Source organism: Pelobates fuscus, chromosome 4 (assembly GCF_036172605.1).
Source record: "Pelobates fuscus isolate aPelFus1 chromosome 4, aPelFus1.pri, whole genome shotgun sequence".
NCBI classification, from domain to species: Eukaryota; Metazoa; Chordata; class Amphibia; order Anura; family Pelobatidae; genus Pelobates; species Pelobates fuscus.
Window position 1 is genome coordinate 55,080,453 of NC_086320.1, and position 26,628 is coordinate 55,107,080.

The window sequence follows — 26,628 nt, forward strand, 5'->3', positions numbered from 1 at the left end:
CATGGCTGTTGTGGCTAGGCAAAATGATATGTCAATAACTGCACTCAAAAATAAAGAATTTAAAAAAAAAAAAAAAAAAAAAAAGACACACAGTTCCAGGATAGGGCTAAATAGGGCAGTGTGGATTTCTGCAATTGATTCTATTTTTTAGATCTCAGAAACAATTGTTTTTTATAAATAGGGATAAGTAAACATCATATTTAAAATCCTGGGAAGTGTACATTCATGCACTCTATTTCTAGGTATAAATGCAGATTTATACTTATAAATATAAACAGAGGTTTAATCATTAAACCAGGAATGACAGAATATTGACAAAATTGCAAATTTTCGGTTAAAACCGCAGAGCTAGAAAAAGATGTCTACACATATGCTCTGAGTACAATATTTATGTCCATCCCTCTATAGGAATTATAGGTAAAGCCCTAAAAGTGTGAACTTGGGTTTTCCCACAGGCTTGCTGGCTATTGATTAACAAACAAAGAGCTGCAACAGACAGAGGGATAGGAAGAGAGAGCAAGAGAGAGAGCGAGAGAGAGAGAGGGAGAGATTTTGCTATTTCTATTAAATAATTAGTCTACTTCTTCTTTTAGGCACTGTCTAGTCAGACGCCCCCCGTTGAGGACTAACAATATGTAGGAAGGCAGAAGACAGATATATAGATTGTTCGATAGTTCGATAGAAATATAGATAGATAGATAGATAGACAGATAGATTGTTCGATAGATAGATAGATAAATAGATAGATAGAAAGATAGATAGATAGATTGTTTGATAGATAGATAGAAAGATAGATAGATAGATTAGATAGATAGATAAATAGATCGATAGTTCGATAGAAATATAGATAGATAGATAGAAAGATAGATTGTTCGATAGATAGATAGACAGATAGATAGATAGATTGTTCGATAGAAAGATAGATAGATAGATTAGATAGATAGATAAATAGATCGATAGTTCGATAGAAATATAGAAAGATTGATAGATAGATAGGTAGGTAGATTGTATAGATAGATAGATAGACAGACAGATGTATAGATTGTTCGATAGAAAGATAGATAGATAGATAGATAAATAGATCGATAGTTCGATAGAAAGATATATAGATAGATAGATAGTTAGGTAGTTAGGTAGATTATATAGATAGATATATAGATAGATAGACAGACAGATGTATAGATTGTTCGATAGAAAGATAGATAGATAGATCAATAGTTTGATAGAAAGATAGATAGATAGATAGATAGATAGAAATATAGATTGATAGTTCGATAGAAAGATAGATAGATAGATTGTTCGATAGAAAGATAGATAGATAGATAAATAGATCGATAGTTCGATAGATAGATTGTTCAATAGAAAGATAGATTGTTCGATAGATAGATAGATAGATAGATAGACAGATAGATTGTTCGATCGATAGATAGATAGATAGATAGATAGACAGATGTATAGATTGTTAGATAGAAAGATAGATAGATAGATAAATAGATCAATAGTTTGCTAGAAAGATAGATAGGTAGATAGATAGATAGATAGATAGACAGATGTATAGATTGTTCGATAGAAAGATAGATAGATAGATAAATAGATCGATAGAAAGATCGATAGATAGATAGATAGATTAGATAGATAGATAAATAGATCGATAGTTCGATAGAAATATAGATAGATAGATAGATAGATAGATAGAAAGATAGATAGATAAATAGATCGATAGTTCGATAGAAATATAGATAGATAGATAGATAGATGATAGATAGATTATATAGATAGATAGATAGATAGACAGACACACAGATGTATAGATTGTTCGATAGAAAGATAGATATATAGATAGATAGATAAATAGATCAATAGTTCGATAGAAAGATAGATAGATAGATAGATAAATAGATCGATAGTTCGATAGAAAGATAGATAGATAGATTGTGCGATAGAAAGATAGATAGATAAATAGATCGATACAAAGATAGAAAGGTAGATAGATTGTTCAATAGAAATATAGATTGTTCAATAGATAGATAGATAGATAGATAGACAGATGTATAGATTGTTCGATAGAAAGATAGATAGATAGATAAATAGATCGATAGATAGATAGATAGATAGATCGATAGTTCGTTAGAAAGATAGATAGATAGATAGATAGATAGATAGATAGATTGTTCGATCGAAAGATAGATAGCTGGATAGATCGATAGACAGATAGATAAATAACGTCCTGTTGCATGAAATAACTAAAAAAATATTTAATGTAATATTATAGATATTGGCGTTTATAGCAGGTTATTCAGGTCTTTTTGTCACTATGTGCATATCTCATCCACTGCTTTTCTTTTTCTTAAAAAAAAAAAAAAAAAAAACCTATAAAAAAATACAAAAAACACCTTATTTCCTGTATTCATGATTTATTATTTTTCATTCTTAGAAAGTGAGGAAGTAAAATGATTAGTTACACAGGCCCCCTGCCTGCCACAAGCCCACTTACAACCCCTCATGTAAATGAGCTGGGGTGCTTGGTCTGTCAGGGAAAGGGTGGGGGGGCTGTAATGATTCAAAATGTGCACCCAGGATGGCTGGATGACCTATTGAAATCATTTCAGAAAGCTGCTCTGGGGTTGCCAGGACAACGAGAGCTCTCTTGGCTTGCATGTGGCCATGTGACAGTGAATTTGACGTCATCCAGAGGCAGAGCTTGTGGATTAGGAGACCCAGCCCAGAGGCTTGCATGTCTGCTGCATGGTGGACCCATAGAGAGTGTGCTGCTGCAGTACTGACTCTGACTGTTCTTCTTCTTCTCACGGTTTGCAGAGAGAATGGAGTGTTAATGATCTGAGCAGCCATAGCAGCTGGTAACTCCCATCACCACATCTCACTGCCCAGCCAGCTCTGTGCTGTGTCCAGGGACTCACTGCAGCGTTTGCAACGTTTCGACTAAAAAAAAATAATAAAGAAAAGCAAAAATCTAACTTTCTAGGGTGGACATATGTAGCCTGGATTAGATGCAAAGCGAAGTGTGTTCTTGTCTAGGGATTGTCAGCTATCTGCACAGATCAGCAGACACAAGGAAGTCGTTTGGTTTGGGTAAGTTAAACAAAAACAAAAAATATGCGTTTTTAAAATGTGATTGCTTAACTCTGAAAATAGGTGTGTGAGTGTGAGTGTGTGTGTGTGTGTGAGAGAGAGAGAGAGAGAGAGAGAGAGTGTGTGTGTGTGTTTTAAAGTGTGTGTGAATGTATTTTTTTTTTGTGTGTGTGTGTGTGATTCATTTTCCGCTTCAAAGTGAAACTGTTGCACAGTCTGATCATGGTACTCACACAAAAAAAAATAAAAAAAATAAAAAAATTGTGTTTTAAATAAAACCAGAAAGTTCTGCTAATGGTTTATAAAAGCATGTATTATAAGATTTCATTTGGTGTTTTTTTTCTGTGTGTGTGTGTTTTGTGGAAGTGGAATGTTTACACGTTAAGTGATACATTGTATGTAATGGGATGTGATTACTCATGCAGTGAGATGCTGGCTATAGAATCTCTATGTAATCTTCCATTGCTCTGCACTGGTTGTACAGCCACAGAGTGCAATCGTGGCTTGTAAGGACATCTGAAATAAACTAGAATTCAATATGTGTTTTGGCTGGAATGTGCTGGAGATCATAATGGCTTTTACTGTAGGTTGTGTTTGGCCATTACTAGAAGTGCTTCCTCTTCTGCACAATGTAGGTTTTATTTAAATTGTGGACTCCCTGAGATAAGACATATGGTAATTAGGAAAATGTTAGCCAAATAGTTATTGATGTATATGATATAGTTTATTCCTGCATACAACCTGACTAGTGTTTTTTTGTGTTTTTTTTTAAATTTTATTATTTCAATAAATGATCATCTAACACTTGCTTTTATTAGTCTTTATAAACTACAGTAATTAATCTTGTGTTGCCCTAGATCCCAAGCCTATTTCTACATTAAATATGGGTATAATATGAATAATTTTATTGTTTTTAATCATTGAAAGGAAGTTTAGTATACATTTGCTGAGATGCCTCTGCATATCTTTACAGAGATTTGTGAAATAATGGTCTAATATTACATAACAATGTATGAGACTGTAAACAGTCAGACTATGGACACAGGATATATACAATTAGAACACTTCCTTGGGAAAGGAATTCAGTGACACAAAGCCATTTGCACTTTTAACAAAAGTATTTTGTATATTTTATCTTTTTTTGAAACTGTTATTATTAAAATTAATCAATGGCCATACATCAGATCTGTACTCAAACTAGCATCATCCATAACCAGGACTGTCTTCAGATTATGGGAGTTTTATTTTAACACCATCCGCATGGATCACAGATGCATCCGACAGATGCTGTCTGAGGATGATATGAGTTACAGTCCAACAGTTTGTTGAGGGCACAGTTGCTAAGCTCTGGCTAGATGACTGTTTTTGTTTTGTTTTTATTGTTGCAATGTTATATAAGGAACAGGTTAATGTTGTGAATTAGTTTGAACCCTTTAACCCCTTAAGGACACATGACATGTGTGACATGTCATGATTCCCTTTTATTCCAGAAGTTTGGTCCTTAAGGGGTTAAACCAGGCTTCCCCAAACTCCAGCCCTCCAAATGTTGCTGAACTATGACTCCCATTATTCTATGAATGAAATAGGCTGAGAATCATTGGAGTTGTAGTTCAGCAACATCTGGAGGGCCGGAGTTTGGGGAAGCCTGCTTTCAATGCAAATCAAAAGGCTGAACATAGCTTAACATCTCAGGAGACACTAAACTTGAAACAAAAGCACATTATTAAACGCCTACTGGCACACTATCATTGAGAGTCTCAGGTCTGTGCTCCCTTTTACTCTCTCCCTCTGAAACCAAGTCCAACCAGTGGTCTGGTTTCTCTTGTAGCAACTGCTCTGGCTACCTATATATTGGACCAATCCTCTTTGTGGCTCATATTTCACATGCACTGGCATTTTATAACATTTAATATAAGCCATGCAAGGCATTGTTTGAAGTATGTGTTAAATGCAAAGAGAGAAGAAGGTAGAAGCTAATTATGGAGAAATGCAGTTTTGATGGTTTAACATCTTAAGTGCTGGATTCTGTCCAAACTAAAACACATTTTTAATTGTAATTTTAAATACAATTTGCATAGCTAACAAGGAACTGGTAGCAGTTACGCGCATGTATTGCTGTTAATGGACACATAAAACAGAAAAGATTGGGAACATATGCAGAAGTGTAAAAATAATAAAGAAAATAAATACATTTATGTGAGGATTGATCCTTCCATAAACATTGAAAGAATACTCATGAGGTATTAAAGATTATACAATATAGGGAGTCTCAATCCTGTCGGGTTCAGAATAATTAAGCAGGACAAGTACAGATGCTTGGTTAAAACCAGACCTCTGTATTTCCAGAGATATTACAGGCATCTATTACAATCTCTATGTAGGACCTAATCTATTCTCTCACCATGCTCTCCGCACTGGCACTGCACACTCTCTGAGTCATAAACTAAACCTGAAATTGTTGGGCATTAACCCAGAAATGGCAAACGGAAGGTCAAAATAGCTCAGCAAGAAAAAACCTCTAACTCAGCTATTTTTAGCTTCGTCATTTTCAGCTAAAAATTGCAATTCCTTCAATTTACAGGTCTTGCAGAGGCTGACGGCTTACACAATCTCTGAGCTAGTTCCACCAAGAAATAGCGGCACTCTCCTGACAATTTTTTTTTTTTTTTTATTCAGCTGAATGAGCTAATGGGGAAACAAAGTGCATTTACTCCATTAAAAAGTAATGACATAATAACAATCTGTTTGATTCCACAATAGAATGACTGTTACTTACTGCATCTGTAGGGCTGTATAGAGCATCTAAACCGAAGTAGGAAATTCCATTTTGACATATATACAGAGGGAAGATTGTAACCATAATGTAGCAGTTGGCGCTTAAAGGAATACTAGTGTTTGATCTGGGCGCAGTGCCCCTGTTCCCTAAACCCTGTAATGTAAAACATGTTAAGACTGCCGCTAGTGTCTCCCAGTGAGCCACTAGAGGCACTTCCTGCAGTTTCACAAAATTTAACTCCTTGAATCGACACACACTTTGCATGAGGACATCCTCGGGAAAAACCCTATAGAAAAACATTGAGTCATTGTTTTCCTATGGGGAAGGCCTAATGCATGCGTGGCGCACGCTGCACATGTGCATTAGGTTTCCCTTTTGGCAGACATCAGCAGAGAACGAATGCAACCATGTGCCGAGGGACATCGATGCTGGAAGCAGGTAAGTGAAAGAAAGCTGTTTTTGTTTAACCCTTTTGTGGATGGGGTGGGGCTTTGGGGGCAATAGCTTTAGGAATACAATGTTTTTTTTCCTCACACTAAAGTGTTCCTTTACTATTACATTTGGTTGGCTGACAACGTTTAACTTGTGCATACAATAACCTTTTTATAATTTTGGTGTTTTCTTATCCCCAAGATAATTTCAATGATTTTAAGTGGTCATGGTGTCTGGAGTCTGTATGTGTAGGTTTCGCTTTGAAACTCTGCACATACAGAGATCAACCCCATAGCTGCTTTAGTGCTAGCATTGGGGTGTTATCAGCCAGCCAGGAATTAGAGCTTAAAAGTAGTAAAATATCTTATTTATAAACACTAATGCATTTCGCCAACAGAATAGGCATTAACAAAGTATTGTCGAAACGCGTTAGCGTTTATTCAGATAATTGTATTTTATTGGTTTTTTTTTACTTCTAATAAAGAATAAACATATATATATTTTTTTATTAATCTTGGACTTTCCTGTGCTGCAAACTACTTTTTATGTAATTCTGTTCTATATCCACACTGAGACCTTAACAACCAACGTATCCGAGAGTATACCATTCTGCGCTGTACTGCAGGAGCCATTTTCTGACTCAAAGAAATGTGAGTGTATATTAATCTATCTACTTATCCAGTACGTTATTGACAAATCTACTGCACTATATTGACTTTTTTTTGTTTCTTTCCCTTTTGTGTTCCTCTCTGCTGCGTATCTCATGAAATATTTAATTTTTGGAGCATGAGGTACATCCATATCCGCAAAGCGGGGATTATCCCACTCTAGCACATAAGTAGGAGATACATTTTAGCTCCACAAAATGGAGTGCACTCTTTTCTAATTTTTCTCACATATATTTATCTTATACTTTTACATATTACAACTAAGGACATTTAAGGTGCTACACCAGGGCTCGAGTCCTGCAGGAACGCATGGGAACAGCGTTCCTGCACTTTTTTCACAGCAGGAACGCCGTTTCCGTTGCTTCTGCATGCACTAACCAGGGTGCTGGGAAACAAAATCTGCCCCCAGTGTTCCCCCCCGTCATGCTGGCCACCTGATGGACCCCCCTGGCGAGCAGATGTCTACCTGTTAGGCGAGGGAGCTGTGTTCTTCTAGCTCTGCTCCCTCGCACGTCGTTTGCTGATGCTGTGAGCCGGAATATGACATCATATTCTGGCTCCCAGCATCAGTAGACATCCGGCGCAAGGGAGCAGAGAGAACACAGCGCCCTCATCGCGTCTGACAGGTAGACAGCTGCCCACCTCACTGAAACCCCACTGGACCCCAGGGACAGGTCCACGCCAGCTCTCCAGGTAGGGAGGCTGAGTGGACATTTGTAAATGTAAAAAATATGAATAATTTGTATGTTTCTGTTAGTGTGTATGTGTGCACGCGTTTATACATGCATACCAGTGTATAATTTTTTTTTGGGGGGTGGATCTTGGGTGAGTTCCCACACTTTTTTTCCCCAGGACTTGACCCTTGTGCTACACCCACCTCCAACTCCACTATATGTCTATCAGTTGGAGAAGAGACCCAAATGCAGTACCTAATAAGTGTATTTTTTTAATTTTATTTTTTTTAAGAGTTGAGTTGTATATTTGCAATAAACCCTATTGTAATTGTTTTAATATTATTTATTACCAGTACATTTTCTCTTTACATTGGTGAATAATCTGACCTGAAGTTTATATATATATATATATATACCAATTAAACTAAAATGAAAAAACTTCATTATTTTACCTTTTTTATTTATTTATTATTTTTTTTTTGTTTGTTTGTAATACCGTTGATTGACTGGGAACCTATTGTGTTGTGTTTTTTTTTGGTTTTTTTTTACATTCTTTATTTTTTTCAGTGCAAAGTGAAAAATACACATTTAGAAAAAATATTCCAAAAGAAGTATACATAACGAAATGCAAAACAGTACGGTACATGAGATGTTAGTTAAACATTCATTAATGTTTATGCGATAACAAATGAGCAGTCAATAGGCGAGTAGAACGTCAGTATGGGAGATAAAACAAGAAGAAGCCGATCACTAGCTATTACTGTGTCATATGGTAAGGATGAGCTCAGGGATAAGAATTACTGATGTGAAGTTTATCCACTGGAACCACGTGCAATACTACAAATGCACTAACTAGAGTAAGAAAGAGATTACGTAGAAATAGTAAAAGGAAAGCTAGGAACAGCAGGTCGCATTCCAGGTAATGATAATTACAATAATATGGTGTTGGCTCTCAACAAGCAGTCCTGGAGCAAAGATCAGCCAATCTCTACAAGTGGCAGAGGTGATGTGCAGGCAGAGAAGTCCATGTGGGTAAACACTGGGCCACACCAAAGCAGAACCTCCTGCCCCAGGCCTGTGTGGGAGCTAGCACCTTTAAACCACGGACTTGGGTTCTCTCAAGGTCCAAGTCCTTCCCCTTACTGGGGCAAACAGAGTATGCAGATTTGCTTATGCATAGTTTCCTTTGTTTATGTCTTCGATTCTGAGAGGCTATGCCTTGATAGGGTCTTGGTCCAGGCAGGCGGTCAGCAGAGTTTGTGGATGGTAGGCTAATTTTACATGGGAGATTTACATGCTAACTTACTTGCAGTATAAACTGCTTCAGGAGACTCTTCAATTTAAGCTTTCATGTGGTCACCTCCAAAGGGGCACCCATAGTGGATGGGCGGCGTGCTCAGGCCAATAGGAATCTGGTCTGGATTCCAAATCTACACCGGATTAAAACACCATTTTACCATGCTGGCATGGCATGATAATTTATATCCCCTCTGAAGCTATTAAATAATACTTTTAATTAAAACATACATTTGTTTGTTGTTGTTGAACAGATAAAATCACTAATGCTGATATATGCATGTATAGTTTGTTTTGTAACAAAAGCGTGACAAAAACGACCATGGTTAATTTGAGAATTCTGACCTACACATTAAACTTGCAATTAGATCATCTGATAGAACTAGAATTTTATGCCTGATTATCCATGACATATCTTAGTTTCATGGTGTTTTTTTTTTTTTTTGTTTGTTTTTCTTTTCATTCCATACATTCATCTATGAATCATATTTAAACTGATTTATATATTCTGACAAGCACTAGGGTAAACTTAAGAGTGAGACATTCATGTTTATTGTGAGAAAAAATAGGTTATATCTGAAGAACCATTGCTCTTCTTCTCCAAACAGTTTGGTTCTTACAGTGGAGACATCTTTGGTGGCTGCCACTAATACAGGGTGTATTTAAACCTACAGTGAAACATTACTGTATCTACTAAACAGCAATGTGTTACATTGCAGGGTTTAAACTAAACAATTACTGCACCTATGCCACGGTGCCACCCCATTTTGTTGAAGTGACAATAATGCATTTAGTTGCTCTTTTAACAGACATTCTCGGTTACCACTACAGGAAGATGTAGTGTTATAGTGCCAGGAGGTCCTTTGGTCACACTGTTTACCAGTGGTTTGTAACTTCTCTTGCAGTGTTGGGCATTCACGTTCGTTCCTGTCTCAACTGGAATGGCAACGCAGAAGTTCATACTACCTTATTGTCAGGATTGACTATGACCCAGCATGCAGAACCTAATTTAAATATACTCCATAGCCACAGGAGAAAAATGCATATTGTGAGCTCATTCAGGGTCCTCATCAAACTATTGTTCCTGTAACATTTAGTAATTGTCTTATATATTGTTACATTTTCCCCTTTAATAATACTGTAAAGCACTGCGGAATAAGTTGGCGCTATATAAATGATAATAATGATATTACTGTTCTTAGAGTGTCCGTACACAAAATAGAGTAGGATAAGACAAGGCCATGGGTAAAGAATGTAACAAATATGATAAAACGGGAAAAAGGTCAGGGACTACAGAATGGAGGATAGTCAAAAAACAAGCCAAGGTCAGAAAACGCAATAAATATAAAACAAGAAAAACACATTTCTCACATAACCACTAAATGGAAACCTTGACCGGGCACAGCACAACTGCTAAACATGGGTTATTTGGTCACTTTGACCCATGTAATGCAAGAACGTGCATTGCTGGAATGATGACGCATGCACATCCACGTCATCAACCCGGTCTGATGAGGCAGAGCCATAAAAAAAGCTCCTGGCATGCAGAGGGTGGCGTCGGAAAAGACAGAAGGAGGAGTCACCATATTGGACACAGTGACACATTTCTAGATTGAAAGCTCAAAACCGCTTACCATCTAGAAATGGAATTGTATTTGTTTTCTGGCACATAATCCTGCATGCATGTCTAATGCATTCTGGGACCAGAAGCAGTGCATTATATTTGCCAAAGTATGAGTTTCTGAGTGAATTTTAATTTTATGATCAAAACAGCTAAGCTGAAAACATAGCAGACTTGACGATATCTTCCAATTCTGCTGACTCTTTTGGATTAAAATTTAATTTCACTTTGAAGTCTAGACCATTCTCACTTTAGTGAATAATTGATATTTAATCTGTTATGCAGAATTCCACTTATGAACCACTCTGAGAAGCTACAGAAGGAACAAACGGCTGTCATTGGATGGGCAATGGTCCATTCATAACCTAACCTGTGTTTCTGGCCAGAAGCTATGTTAAAATAACAGGCAGTTTCTAAGGAACCTACACAAATGTGTGTAGGAAATCTAAAACGTGGGCAATGATGTATGCGTTCATTTGCATATTTAGCATGGCATTCTGGGTGTGGTGTATAAAAGGAGAGCGGCTGCACATACTTATTTGTAGTAATCTAATTATATGGAGGTTTAACACTTTCATATGTTGTCAAATCTATTAAAGGGATACTGTAAACCGTTTTACAACTTCATCTTATGGAAGTTATTCTAGTGCCTGCAGTCCTGTCCCTCCCGTTCTATGCCTTAAAACCCTTTAATTCACTAATTATAAGGCTTTGAAGAGTGACTATGAGAGCCGAGAATCTTTCTTCCATGCTCTCATATTGTAACATACCGTGATGTCAAATGCGCAGTGCCGTCACGGTAAATCACTGCAAGCGCCGCTCATGCGCCCATGTTTCCCAATGGATTGGCCATCTCCAGGATGATGCATCCTGAGGAGGAGTTTGTGGCAGTGCTGAGGGAGACTCGGCATTTGAGAAAAGATGAGCAATTTGTTTATTTATTTTTTTATTTTTTTATTTTACAGTAAGTGATACCTAAGTGATAAGGGGCATCAATGCTGTAGAGTTAGAAATACAGATATGTACATTTAAATTCATTGTGAATGTTTTCCTACTTTTTTGTATTTATTCATTTATTTTCCTCTCACCGTTACTATTAACTATAGCGAAAGCACCAAAAAAAAATTCAGGAAACGAAGTATAAACTTACAAGTAAAAGTAAAACAAAAAACAAAAAAACATTGTGTCACTTCCCCTTTTAAGTTAAACAAAAATAGAAATATACATGTTTGTTTTGGCATTTTCTCCCTCCCCCCCCCCCCCAAAAAAAACCCCATGTATTTCATTAAGATAGAAACGTTATGAAATTCTCATTTTCACTGTGTTTGAATTTCAATAACAGTCGAACCCAGTCTAGAGAAATACAGAGTCAAAGTAGGGACTACTTTGTTGTCTCTGTATATTTCCTCCGTCTGACTTTCTTAAACCTTGGGTCAAGCTACAGTGTCAATCCCGACAGTACAGTAGTGACGGCAGCAACAGGAGCTGAAGATGGTGACACCCACGAGGGACGGATTTAGGTAAGTAAATCTCACTTCTACCAACCCCCCCCTCCCCAGCCACCGGACCCCCAGCAATGATGTCACAGTTGGTGGTCTTTGCAATTTTGGCAAAGTCCCCAGGCGCTGACTTTACCAAAAACACCTCAAAAATATTAGTAAAACTTAAACAATTTAAATTCAACTTCAACTTACAACAACCCAAGACACTCTGAATGTAAAGGTGGCGGTGTAGGGTTTTTCCTATCACCCTCAAACCTCTACACTCCCCCCATCATTTGAAATTCATTCGATTCGCCTTTTCAAACCCTTCTCTGCTAACATTGCTGTTATTTATTGCCCCCTGGTTCCTCTCTCCTCTTCCTTAACCACTTTACTGACTGGCTACCCTACTTCCTCTCTTCTAATATGCCATCCCTAATTCTTGGAAACTTTAATATTCCCATTAGCCCACCTTTGACCTCAGCAGCCTCTAAACTACTTTCAATTACTTCCTCCCTTGGACTATTGCAGTGGGCTAATTCTCCCACCCATGTAGCTGGCAATATTCTCGACCTCAATTTATCTTATGCATGTACAGTATCTAAAATCTGCAACACTCCATACCCTCTCTCTGATCACCAACTCTTATCGTTTGCTCTTGAGTACCACCTCACACAACAACCTCAGCCTAACACCCCTCAACTCTGGAGGAAACTTGATTCTATTGACCTCCAGCAGCTGTCAGCTGATACTGGTTCACAACTGCTATCCATCCCTTTGCTGTCTCTCACTGGCCATTTCCACATATAACATTACCCTCACCTCTGCCTTGAATGCTGCAGCCCCACTCCAAACATGCACCTCGAGGAGGACACGCCCCCAACCGTGGCATACTAAATCAACCCGATATCTGCAAAGTTGCTCCCGTTGTGCTGAACGCTCCTGGAGGAAGTCCCGTACCCAGTCAGACTTTCTCCATTACAGATTCACATTGTGTTCATACAGCGCAGCCCTTGCCCTCACCAAACAGTCATACTTTTCCTCTCTCATTAGTTCATGCTCCCGCAATCCCAGGTGTCTGTTTGACACCTTTAACTCTCTTCTTCACCCTGCTTTGGCCACCCTCCCAAACTAACCTTAAAGCCAATAGCTTCCATGCTACTTTACCGACAAGATTAAAAATCTAAGGAAAGAATTCTCCCAACCTTGCCGTTCTTTTTCAACCACATGTAGATCATGCCTTTCCTACCCTTTAGACTTTCTCCCTGGCTACTGAACAAGAGGTGACTGCGCTTCTCCTTTGCTCTCACCCGACCACTTGCCCACTCGACCCTGTTCCATCTCACCTTATCAGATCTCTCTCCCCTTGTCTTGTGCCTTCCTTAACACACATCTTCAACTGCTCTCTCTCTTCTGCCGTTGTCCATGCTGACCTTAAATATGCCACTGTAGTACCTATCCTGAAAAAAAACATCTCTTGACCCGTCCTCCCCCTCTAACTATCGTCCCATTTTCTGCTCCCTTTTTCCTCAAAGCTTCTGGAAAAGCTCTATATCTCTCCCTGGCTAAATTTAATTTGTCCATGTATTTTTGTATATCCAATATGTGGACTCACTGTATGAATGTTTGTGCACCCAGTCAGGATTAAATTAATCAAAGTTTGTCTTAACTATTGCCACTGTGTGTATATTGTAAGGGCGAGGATCAGGGCCGGCGCTACCATAAGGCGGCCCAGGCGGCCGCCTTAGGGCGCACCGGCCCTGGGGGCGCAAAACCAGGCGGACCGGAAGGAGGGAAGCGCACTGCGCTCCCCTTTATCCGGCTACTACTTGTAGCGTGGCCGAGCGCAGCCCTTACCGTTCCGCCTGCGGATCCCAGCGTCCGCCCGCCCACCTCCTACCCTGCTTTCTGCTGCCGGCTGTGTGGAGGGGGCGGGGATATGACATCATATCCCTGCTCCCTGGGGATCACACAGCGTGGCTGGCGCACAGTGATGAGGCTGCCCTGCTGGACAGGACTCCAAGGAGCCGGTGTTCTATCATTCTGCTATACCTCGTCAGTGTAAGTATGTAATTTTGCATGTATGTATGTATGTTTGTTTGTATGTAACTAATACAGAGTAATGGGGAAGAAAACTAGGGCTTAAATGGCTAAATGTATTTTTACATTGCTTTGTAATAAAAAAAAAAGGAAATGAAGACTGTGTAAACATGGTGTTGAAATAAAAGAGGTTTACATTTTCGGAATGACAAATTATGGATACATTTTAAACATGTGTTGAATACTGCTGAAGGAAAGTAAAAAAAAAAAGTACATTACTGTACAATATACATTTGTGAATAAAGCTAAACTATTACCTTTATAATAAACAAAATATATACCATTGAAACTCATAGGAAAGTGCTTCAAGTTAGGTTTAGAAGTATAGTATAATGTGGAAAAAAATGATTAAGATTTTTTGTTGCTTAAAAAAATCATAATATTCCAGTCCTAAACCACATCTATTTTGATTGTATGTTTGTCTCTGAATGTCTATATATATGTCTCTGTATTCATGTATGTAACTGTATGCCTTTATGTTTCTGTATGTATGTATGTATGTATGTGCCTGAATGTCTTTGTATGTATGTTTCTGTATGCCTGTCTGTATGTATGTATCTGTATGACGGTATGCCTCTGTATGTATGTATGTGTCTGCATGCCTGTATGTCTTGTACGTATGTTTCTGTATGTCTCTGTATGCATGTATGTAACTGGATGTATGTTTGTCTCTGAATGTCTGTATATATGTCTCTGTATGCATGTATGTAACTGTATGCCTTTATGTCTCTGTATGTACATATGTGTGTGTATGTGTGTCTCTGTATGCCTGTATGTCTTTGTATGCATTTTTCTGGATGTATGTATGTGTCTGTATGACGGTATGCCTCTGTATGTATGTATGTATGTATGTATGTATGTATGTGTCTGTATGCCTCTGTATGTATGTATGTGTCTGTATGTCTATATGTCTCTGTATGCCTGTATATATGTATGTGTCTGTATGATGTTATGTCTCTGTATGCATGCATGTGTCTGTATGTGTGTATGTCTTTGTATGCCTGTATGTATGTATGTATGTATGTGTCTGCATGCCTGTATGTCTCTGTATGTATGTTTCTGTATGCCTGTCTGTATGTATGTGTCTGTATGACGGTATGCCTCTGTATGCATGTATGTCTTTATATGCCTGCATGTCTCTGTATGCATGTATGTCTCTGCTTGTATGTCTCTGACTGTATGTCTATGTATGATTATTTCTGTCTTTGTATGCCAGTGTACCTGTATGACTTTGACTGTGTGACTGAAAAATTATGCCTGTGTGCCTGTGGCTTGGGAGGAAAGACACACAGGTGAAGATGCATTTTTTTATTTTTTAATGAGGGTTGGGGGCGCCAAAATGCATCTTCACCTGTGTAACTAAAAATCCTAGCACCGGCCCTGGCGAGGATTCTCAAACATCAATTGCTTTGTTTGAGGGTTATAATGAATCATACAACACTTTCTCAATTTGACAATCTTTTAGCCAAAAAAAAATATATATATAAGATCAATACTATTATGCTGATTTATATTTCACTTTTCAGTTCGTTGCATTTTCCTATTTTCTACCTTTTCAAAGGGTCAATTGTGGGTTATTATCAACTGCAAAGAACAATGGTCCCTGGTATGTCAGACTATTTGCTGTGAATGCGTATACCATACCTGCAAATACCTATTCTTATCAGCTTAATTACTGTAATTTAATGCTACAAAACATTATTTTTTTTCCTTTGTGTATAGGCCTGGTTTTCACTTTCAGTGTGTCTTTTAAAGTCACAGGATGACAAAAACATTCATGTTGTGTAACAACCAATACACCTACCAAACTGAAAGAAAGAGTGTGTTTGCGGCTGTATGAGAGGCATTTTTTTTTTTCCCAGACATGTATAACTGGTTTTTGGGTGTAAAATGTCACTGAACAGAGTTACATCTAAATATGCATTCACTGTTTGTTTTAGATTTTTGTTTTTTTTTTTTAAAAGGGGGGGGGGGGAGAGAAAGCGCTAAAACACAAACATGCACAAACCAATCCTTGGCAGATCATAGAACATAGCAAGGCAGTCATTTGTGTCTGCAGCACAGGGTAAGAGGGAGCAAGTCTTCCATTGGAAATCACCCTTCCTTTTGCTCCAGTGTGGTTAGCCAACCATCGGGACTCCTGATGTTGTGGACTACATCTCCCATAATGCTTTCAAAGTATCAGTAGAGAAGAGGTGAGTAGGTGATTAGTAGGTGGAGTGCAGAATTGCCGAAGGTTGCCTACCGTGGCTCCAGAGTAATTGTACAAATTATGGCTTTGGAAAGCCCCATCACCGCCAAATTATTTTTGTGGATACATCCAGCAAGTCGTAGTTTATCCAGTTTACTTCCCTGTGTTTTTTTTTTTTTTTTATTGCTGTTATTATAAGTTTTATTTTAGTTATCATCAGTGCTGAGAATTTGGCCAAGAGTGAAATCTCATTCTACTGACACACACACATACGCACTTGTGGCATAATAACCATTATAAACGTGTGATCAAACATCAGATTTAATAATAATTATCATCTGTTTTTCTTAATTGTCACTTTGTGGCAGGACTTGGCACTTCCTTTCACCTTGCGTGCATTAGCTAAGTGATCTGGAAATAATCACGAGAAATAAGCAGAATGCTGTGCATGGCTCTAATCTCATTACATTGTCAATTTCTTTGAAGATCCAGGCGCGTTTATCTATGTCAAATGGAATAAAGTTTGATTTGTAAGATATCTTTTCTGTTTGTCTTCTGTCTTTTTCCTTGTGTATTTTAATCAGCAAAAAAAATATTAAGGGATCATGTGTCAAGAAACTATCGCATGTAACCAATGTCAGATATGCAAACAGATTGCTTCATTCAGTGCAATTTGAAGTATAGTGAATAACCCTGATACGAGTGTTTGTGTATCATTTGAGTTTGTGTGTTTGACAGTGGTGCTTATTGACTGTCAATGAATGGAGCTAGATATGTTTTGACACATACTTACATTGTACAGCGCTACGGAACCTGTTAGTGTTTTATAAATAATAATTCTTATGTCTCTGTAATGCAGTTCATGATTCTCCCACTAAACACATCTCTTACCTGAACCTGGGGCATATGCCCTGCTTGCATTACCCCAACGATGCCTTTCTTTGGCCTTTCTCATACTTACTGAAGCTTGTTTAAAGTTATCTGCAGCCTTTCACCTAAATGCCTCCATTCTCATATAGCATTGTTTGTATATCCATTGTTGTCAGTACAGTAAAAGTTGCATTTCCTTGTATAAGATGGAATGTGCGTTTTTTTCCGTGTAATTTCTCTAGAATACTTTTTTCACCTTCTACGGCCACAAGAAGTGCGTTTCATGTGTCTCTGCACATATGACAAGTTTCATGATACAGGATTGTTTGCACGTGTTTCAAGTGTGTGTGTGTGTGTGTGTGTAATATGACGACGTACCTGCAAAAAAAGGCAAGTGGTCAAAAAAGGAAACATTTTAGTTAGTTTGATGGGTGGTGTTTTGAGCCACTCATCATGTTGGGTCTCATTGATAGTTATGTAATTTGGGGGAAAAAAATCTAAACAAATTTTTTTTGAAAAAATATATATATATTGTACCATAAAAACTCATGCATGCAAGTTGAAAGCTGTGGAGCTCTATAATGAACACACCCCACTGTACTATAACTGTGTGTTATAATTCTGAAATAAAATCTGAAATGTCCTAGTCATTCATCATCTAGAAACTGGAATGACAGGGAGACAAAGAAATTGAAACAAAAATCAGGCCGTAAATGTAATACGACCTGTTAACTTAATGTGTCAACTGGGTAATGTAATGTCTGCCTGTGACTATTGGCTCTTAAAAAGCTCATGTTAAGTTTGTCTTGGGGTGCAGCCTGCTGACTTAAATTTGCCAAGTGATGTAACTGAATATGGAGTTTATTCAGATTGCTAAATCTAATTATGAAAGGGACACTATAGTCACCAGAAAAACTACAGCTTATTGTATTTGTTCTGGTGAGTAGAATCATTACCTTCAGACTTCATGCAGTAGATACTATATTTTCAGAGAAAATGCAGTGTTTACATTACAGCGTAGTGATACCTCCATTAGCCACTCCTCAGATGGCTGCTACTGGGACCCTCTGCATGGAGACGCTGAAATTTCCTCATAGAGATTCATTTATTCAATACATCTCTATGAGGAGATGCTGATTTTGCCAGGACTTTGTTTGGTTCTGCCCCTGATCTGCCTCCTTGACACTCTCAGCCAATCCCATGGGAAAGCATGGTGATTGGCTCAGAACAACACTTCTGATTATGTCAGCCAAACAGGCAGATCAGGGGCAGAGCCAGCAGCTGCAGACTTGAATCAAAGTAAGATTTTGCTATATTTAGGGAGGGCAAGGTGCAGCAGACACTAATGCTTTTGTATATCCATTCCCCATCTGTTAAATAAATAACCATGTTTATGTTTTGCATAATCCATGTATACATTGCACAACAAGCTCATTTTTAAGGTTTCCATTAATTTCTGTTGTGTAAAAGGCACTTTTATGTTTGCCTGCTGGCAATTTTACATGGTTTTAAGATTCATTGTAAGCAACCACCTAGAAAATTAAAAGCACACTCTAAACACCAAAACAACTTTTAGCTGAATGGAGTAGCTTTGGCTTATAGATCGTATCTCCCTCTCTGGTAATTGCTTGCTAGAGCCTGCACTAGCTTCATGTGAGTGATTTAAAGTTAAATTAACAGAACAGGTGATAAAAAAAAACAACACACTGTGATGTTACATCAGATTGAAAGTGAAACCATTCTTTTTACGGAGACTGTGTGAGTCAGTAAGCTAGCATTGTTTTGGTGCCTAGAGTGTCCTTTTAAGTAGGGTTCAAAAATCCTTTTAAAAAGGTCATCTGTCCTGGTACCAGTAAGGAAATCATGAGATGTACGCATTCTTGTACAGGCCTCTGTCTGTCTGCCTGGATTTCAAATTTGGAACCCTTCCCCCCCATTCCACCATAATTAGTAAGCACAGCATAAGTGCATCTTGAGGAGTTGTCAATCTTCGAGGAAAAAAAAGTTAGAATATTTTATTCCTGCAAGGCAGGGTAGGGTTTGCAAAGACAGGCAAGGGGGACATTTATTTCCAAGCCATTTGTACAGAGAATTGTGGGCTGCTGCCTCACACCACCATATTAAACTATATTGCATAATATAATCCTTTATTATATTCTAGTTTTGCAGTATTATTATAAAATGGTTTTATTAGAAAATTAAGGGATTGGAGATGGCTGGTATGGTCTCAAATTGGGCTGTTTCTTTGTTGTTGTTCCCAGGCAAAATGTTGGCAGCCTTCCCCTGCTTCAAAGGGACCCCAAACCATTTCTATTGTAGATCATGTGTTTAGAGGATTTATCACGCGTCGGAGCTTTCCTACTTAGAATAATAGCAATAATTTGAATATGATTATTATATAATTAAATGATAAAATCGGGTTTGCTTCGTAGAGTAAAATTCTATCGTTTTTATACAATTTCTTATTTTATTACTTTGACCCATTTCCTTTCGAACTGCTAAAGCCCTTGTGAATGGCATGAGCTGTAATTAACACGCATACCATAGACATGATTCCCTGGGGTGGGATTAGTGAGTTACATCCCAAGTCATGTCCTTGCCTTATTGTAGGACATAGCAGGATTTGGTGAAAGAATTGTTATTCATTTTAATAGAATCTGGGTAACTGTTTTTTTTTTTTTTTTTTTTTTAAATAAATAAATTATACAATCTACATTCAAGCATGGTATATATAGTTTATATAAGTGATTACTATGTTTTTATTACTAGTGATTTATATCCTCACATGGATTATGGGGTTTAGCTACAGATGAGCTGGAAAACCCATGTGCTTTCCTTTCAAAAATTATTGTAACTGTAATTTGTCTCTATATTAGGCTGTTTTAATATTTGCCACATTTTCTTAAATTTATTAATAAAAAATAATTTAAACTAGAAGTAGTTACGCATGATGGTTGTGGGGTAACCCAGCTGCAAGGTCTACCTCACCCTCTAGTGTGCTAGCATACATAATCTGCACAGTTTTCTAGTGGAGGGGATACAAACCAGTCCTGGTGAGGACCTTACTACCCAAGTCTGGCCTGTTTGTGGCACTATATGATCATCGGTGATGGCGCCCATATATCCAGCGTGCCATGCACCCTCTCTCAGTGCTGAGAGCTATGCCTATAATCTGTGTCTTGTATTATTTCTATTTGTGTCATGTTCTCTCATTTCTTATGTTTCTCATCTCAGTGGTAATAAGAGTTAATCTCATTGTCAGATCAAGCAGCCTGAAGTTTTTGCTCTGTTAATTCTCTCCTGACGTATATTTTATTTTTTTCATCTTGTTCTTCATAACTTTTTTTTTTGAAAGTACAGTATTTTGACATTTCCCGATACCTCTACACATATGCATTGTTGTTTATACTTGTGTAAAATGTCACTGTACCTCTGTTATATCCTGCGTTACTAAAGATAAAAAATGTGAAAATAAAATAAAAACTATCCAGAAAACATATATGTGAGTTTGGTCTGTTAGGATGTCAACACTACAGGGAGTCCTCATTAACGACTTACCTGTTTACCGACTGCTCGGACATACAACCAGCTCTCTGGCTCAGGGAATCCCCCGATTCTGAGTCACAGTAATTCTACCAAACATAGATTTGAGGGAATCCCCACGCTAGTGAGCTGGTCCATGTTTCAGGAAATTTTTCAAACATAGACCGGCTCTCTAATGCATGCGAGATTTGGTTTTCTCGCTGGTGTGAGGCATCCTCACTTACCGACCAGTTCGGTTTACGAACTAGTCGTAGGAACAGAACCCCTTCGGTAAGTGAGGAGTGCTTGTATTCACTGTCAAACAGAGGTTGCATATAAAGTACCTTTGAGTTTTCCCCTAACCACCCCCAATCCAGTTATCATTGTAATAATTTTATTAAAGTTGGTTAGGTAGCTCAGTGATTAATGTGGTGACCTAAACTCAAGGGTCAGAACCCAAAATTGGGACCCTATACTATTTCTCTATGCTCCCCATTAATTGGAATAGGCACATCGTATACATCATACCACAGGCGAGTGCCACATTAACTGTTTTAGCATAACATCACTGCCTTCCCAAGTGCAGTGGAGACTATCTGACATTCCGAGTTTAAAGAAGGTGTTTTGAAGTATATATGAAATGTTATAATACACATGCAGAATAGGTCCATTAACATATATTTTACAATTGACGAATGTGTTTCCAAGATAACGTCATTGGAGAACAAAAAGTCTCTAGCTGTTGAATCTCTTGTTCAAACCTCAGGCTTTCACGTCTTGTTCCAACAGATTTGATGTAATGCCCTCATCATTCCAAAGTTGACCAACCTTGTCCAGTTAAGTCGAATAATAATTTGATTGAGCACACCCTAAAACTAGCAAGACTTTAATAATGTATTGTTGATTGTGAAATAATTTGATTAATTATTGCTTATTATTTCTGCCCAGGAAAACCTGAAGCTACTTCGTAATATAGTAAGTTCTACTGTTTCAGTAGAAGATAAAATGAAAAATAATAGAAGTACTTAGTGGGCCTTTAAAGGAGATAATTTGATTATATAATGGATAGTATGCCTAGGCAACTACATCATTTGTGGGATTGTTCATTTATTTCTGCTTCTATTTTATGCACCTGGAAAATTTGTTGTACGATTCTCTCTCCGAGTTTGGTATTATGGCCTTGATTTACCGCCTCATATGCCATGTCTCCACAATGCATTGTTTAGTATATAAAATTACTTCATGTTTAACAGATAATTTTCACATAAAAAAACAACATATTGCTACAATATGTCTATTATATTCCTTTGCTAAATTCCTCAATGGATTTAGAGCATCGCTGCATAGTGCTTAGCTATGACACAATGTACCTAAAAAGTCAATATTTGTCTCCTTTAGTCAAAGGGAGATAGTCTTCTATACCAAACTTAGTAGCAGTCTAGGTACATTTGTAATGTGTTTGAACAAATCCTTGTCAGGTTTTAGTGCCATAAGGGAATGCAGGGGCATGGGGGTGCATGTCACAGTGAGCTTTTTAAAGATTAGGAGTTCTAAAGTAAAACTGCTAGTCTAGTTTCAGTGTAGGACTGGAGGTTGCCATAGCGATAGCTGAAGTAGCTAAAGGCATTTTTTAAATTTTTTTTTTAAATTTGGATTTAATTCACCAGGAGTGCCTTTAACTCAACACAACAGCAGCAAAGGAGTTTGGGAGAAAATCAATAAAATGTGCCAGTTTTTTATTTTTCTTCTTGTAGTTACTTGGGTTGCAGAGCGGATGATTCATACATTACGTGGATACAGGAAGGGTTAATAGACAGGCACATGCCCACGTGGAAATTCTCTGCACAACAGCTAAAAATGTCTCTGCGTCCTAGGGCTGACATACAGTCAGCGTGGCAGGGATTGGTATACGTCTGAATAGAACACTGATGGCAGGAAATCATTGCAGGGTGACAGCTGGACTCGGGACAATGAAGAAGTGTGCAGCTCTAAATTGGAAAAGGAAAAATATACATATCTTACTGACCGTAGCTCCTTGTAGCTATCTAAGGATGAGTGACACAGGAGTGATTAATCACCGTTTACAAGGTGACTTATTGATCACAGTATATTGATGTCTCTTTTACCCAGAGGGACTGATGGAAATGCTAAAGGTGGTCTATTGTCTACATAAATATTCATGTTGAATGACTGCCTTCTGGGGGGTTTGTGTAATTTTGAAAACTGGTTCTTTGATTCTTACTGTTGTGTTGTTGGCATTAAATCTTTCACGAGACTAATAGGTTTGTCTATTAAACACCATGTTTTGGTGAATTGAACACATGCTTCCCAACTATCCTAGATTCTGTGTGACAGTGCTGAGTACAATGGAAAATCCTGATTATTGGAGGAAATTGGTTAAAAAAAAAAAAAATGAAAATTCCTAAAACATACCTGCTTGTCAGCTACATAGTTACATGAAAAGAGACATGTGTACATCAAGATCAGCCTTTTTCACTTTTGTTTTTACCCATCCAAACGAAGTAAAAAAAACAAAAAAAAAAAACAATCTGGAGCGCTTCCAATTTTGAGGAAAAAAAACCTTCTTTATCTGTGAATGGCAGTCAGATCTCTCCTTGGATCAGGAAGCTATTACCCAACTAATGAAAAATGATATACCTGAATATTCTGTTTTTGCAAGTATTCATCCAGTTGATGTTTAAACATCTGTATAGACTCTGATAAAACCACCTTCGACATTCTCATTGTTGTTACGGTAAAAAAAACAACTTTCCTTTGCTTTAGACTAAATACTAATAACAAAGTTATTGGGTTGCAGAGCGGATGATTCATTCATTACGTGGACACGGGAAGGGTTAATAGACATGCACAAGGAAAGGTACATTCAGATTACTCTGGTTTTCAAGTACAGTCTAAATGTGTGACATCGTGTCCTATGTATAGTTCTGTTTATGAAAATATTTCCAGACGATGGTTGGTATTGGCCCCAAATATGTTGTATGTGTGTATTGGCCCCAAGGTGTGGCTTAAAAAAGAGCTTGAGAATAGCGTTGAGGTTTTTATGATTTCCTATAAAGCGTCTTTGTTCATGCGGAAAATCATCTATTTTTCCAGTGCAGGTCAGAATTGCTACCTTGTAAATGTCATTTTGGAGTTTCTTTGCTGAAATTACACTTTTATTCCGTGATTGTTGATGTTCTAAAGATTTTCAAAATAATACTTTATTAATGCTTATAGAGAAAGTGAAATAATAATAAAAAATATATATGTATATATGTGAAACTCGAAAAATTTTAATATTTCCAAATGAGATGCAAAAGTTGCTCTCATCAGAAAAGAGGACTTTGGACCACTGAGCAACAGACCAGGTCTGGTTTTTCTTTAGCCCAGGTAAGATGCTTCTGACGTTGTTTGTTGTTCAGGAGCGACTTGACAAGAGGAATACGACATCTGAAGCCCATGTCCAGGATCCGCCTGTGTGTGGTGGCTCTAGATGCACTGACTCCAGCTTCAGTCCACTCCTTGTGAAAGTCCCCAACACTTTTGAATTGCCTTTACCTGACAATCCTCTCCGGGCTGCGGTCATCCCTGCTGCTTGTGCACCTTTTTCTTCCACACTTTCCCCTTCCACATAACTTTCTATTAATGTGCTTTGATACAGCACTTTGGGAACATCCAACTTCCTTCACAATTACCTTTTGAGGCTTTCCCTCCTTGTGGAGGGTGTCAATGATGGTTTTCTGCACAACTGTCAGGTCAGCAGTCTTCCCCATGATTGTGATTCCTAATGAACCAGACTGAGAGACCATTTAAAGGCTCAGAAACCCTTTGCAGGTGTTATGGCTTACTTAGCTGATTAGAGTGGGACACTGTGAGCCTAGAATATTGCACCTTTTCACAATATTCGAATTTACTGAGATTGTGGATTTGGGGGTTTCATGAGCCGTAAGCTATAATCATCGCACTTATGACAAATCACGGCTTGAACGATCTTGCTTTGCATGTAATGCGTCTATCTCATATATTAGTTTCCCCTTTTACGTTGCATTACTGAAATAAATGAACTTTTGCACGGTATTCTAATTTTTTGAGTATCACGTGTGTGTGTGTGTGTGTATATGTGTGTATATATATATATATATATATAATGTGTGTTGATTTATCCTTCTCTGCATTTAGCTAGTTAAATGTGTATTTTATTTGTTACTTATCCCTCGTCACTTCTAGTTTGTAGACAAATTGGCACCAGATTCAGAATCACAAATGTTTTATTCTGGGATGCTTTTCAATTCCTAATTATTAAAACTATTTGTTTCTATAAACAAATCAAGTAGGAGATGATGGCCACACTTTTTATTATTACAGATATCTGATATGTGGATGAATCTTGATCCCCTGTCTGTCTGCAGAGAACCTTCGCACATTCACACTGCATTAGAGAGATTTGCCAGCCATTCCATTGATATTCTTCACAATAAAAGGCTGTTCTGATTGACATTTACGAAAGGAAGGGACAAGTCGTGCCTAATCTACGAGATCACGTTAACACGCCAAAGGTGACTGTAAGAGCATGTGAGGGAGAAATTGTAAAAGCAAAAGAAGGCTGAAAGGCAAAACCTTCATATCTGGAATTGTCAAAAAAAATCAGGTACTTTCGAAAGAGTCAAGAACAGTCCAAAATTACATTTTTCCAAATTGGGGCACTGTCCGACCAATCTGCTATGTATGGGCAGTTGCACAGCTTAGCTTTGCCATTTCATCATTAGAAGTTGGGCTTTAGGATGTTAGGATCAAGCAAGCAATGATACGGGAACCGGTGTCCATGGACTCCAGGAACCATAACCACTTCAGTCAGTTGAAATGTCCCTTGAATCTGCCTTACCATTGCTGGAGGAAAAAAAACTTGCCGTGTGTACAAATAGTTTTCAGCTGGTACCGAGGAATTTAAATAAGACTACCCAGGAAAACCCTGGACACATTCAAGTGTAGATTAAAAGGAATTTGATTTGTTCGTACCAGCTGAAAATATTTTGTACTCCAGTCTAGATACAAACCACTAAACCTAATGGGAATTAGACAGGTTTCACTGAATTTGACTTTAATTAAAGGCTGATTCAGTAAAGAGCGAACCCCTACTGATATCCAGGAACGTGTTCAATTAATAGCCTTATATGCAGATCCAGTATGCAGTCAATACAAAAATCGGCTGTGCAAGATATCTCAATGTTTTATTTAAATACAATGAGTATGTTTGTTTTTCTATTGCTCTGTAAAGAGAAAAAACAATTCTAGCTTTTTTTTTTTAATACTTCTTTATAATTTACTTTATAATAATAGTATGCTTTATAATGGGCGAAGCATCTCGTTGGCAACTTCTAAATCTCTTTTTAAATTCAGCAGGCGCAGCTGAACATACATGACTTGTAGCTCTTAAAGGAACACTATAGTCACCTAAACAACTTTAGCTTAATGAAGCAGTTTTAGTGTATAGATCGTGCTTCTCAGGTTTCACTGCTCAATTCACTGCCATTTAGGAGTTCAATCACTTTTTTTTCTGTTTATGCAGCCCTTGTCACACCTCCCCTGACTCTGATTGACATAGCCTGCATGAAAAAAACAACTGGTTTCACTTTCAATCAGATGCAATTTACCTTAAACAATTGTATCTCTTCCTCTGTAAATTGAACTTTAATCACATACAGGAGGCTCTTGCAGGGTCTAGCAAGCTATTAACATAACAGGGGATAAGAAAATCTAAATTAAACAGAACTTGCAATAAATGAAGGATAAACTTTAGATGACTCTTTACAGGAAGTGTTTAGGAAGGCTGTGCAAGTCACATGCAGGGAGGTGTGACTAGGGTTCATTAACAAAGTGATTTAACTCCTAAATGGCAGAGAATTGAGC

At 37.7% G+C, this 26,628-nt stretch overlaps 1 protein-coding gene across 1 annotated transcript in view; it reads left to right on the plus strand.

The window, feature by feature from the left end:
* Window positions 1-2,693: 2,693 nt before the first annotated feature.
* NCALD (neurocalcin delta) overlaps window positions 2,694-26,628 on the plus strand; it is a 124,950-nt gene continuing 101,015 nt past the window's right edge. Inside the window, exon 1 of the mRNA XM_063451194.1 lies at window positions 2,694-3,090. The gene's annotated coding sequence lies outside the window, so the exon portion shown is untranslated. The remainder of the gene's footprint in view (window positions 3,091-26,628) is intronic.